We start from the raw sequence: 593 nt of genomic DNA, 5'->3' as shown, positions 1-593 counted from the left end.
AAAAAAAATAAAATATAATGTCAAGCTGAATTTTATCTATTTATTGGACAGACAGAGAGAGAGATAGCAAGAGAGGGAACACAAGCAGGGGAAGTGGAAGAGGGAGAAGCAGAATTCCCACTGAGCAGGGAGCCCGATGTGGAATCATGACCTGAACCTAAGGAAGATGCTTAACAACTGAGCCACCCAGAGACACCCCCCATCCCCAACCACCCTCCTTCTTAGCATCCTCCATTAAGGACCCACCTCTCAGCCTCTCTTACCTAGGAGCTCTGCGCAATCTGCCTCGGACTACTGGCCACCCTCTCTGCCTGCCCCTGATAGTTTTTGAGTCCTAGCTGGTATGAGACCGTCTCTATTGCTCCCACAGCTACTGGTCCATGCTCTCACTCACCCTTCCTGCCGTCTCACTATTATCTGATCTGTGCAGATAAAACTGCCTCTTAATTCACTCCAATCAGTGACCCTAGACTCCACCACCTTCCTGGCACACACACCTCTCTAAGCCCACACCCTCGCAAATGGCTCTCTTCAACTTCTCAGGAGAGAGATTTTTCCTTCTGATCAAGTAAACTCCTGCATCCCAGTGCTCA

The sequence above is a fragment of the Enhydra lutris genome, unplaced genomic scaffold (genome assembly GCF_002288905.1).
Source record: "Enhydra lutris kenyoni isolate GAN:26980312 unplaced genomic scaffold, ASM228890v2 scaffoldscaffold122, whole genome shotgun sequence".
Classification (NCBI taxonomy): Eukaryota; Metazoa; Chordata; class Mammalia; order Carnivora; family Mustelidae; genus Enhydra; species Enhydra lutris.
Note: the sequence above shows the minus strand (reverse complement) of the source record.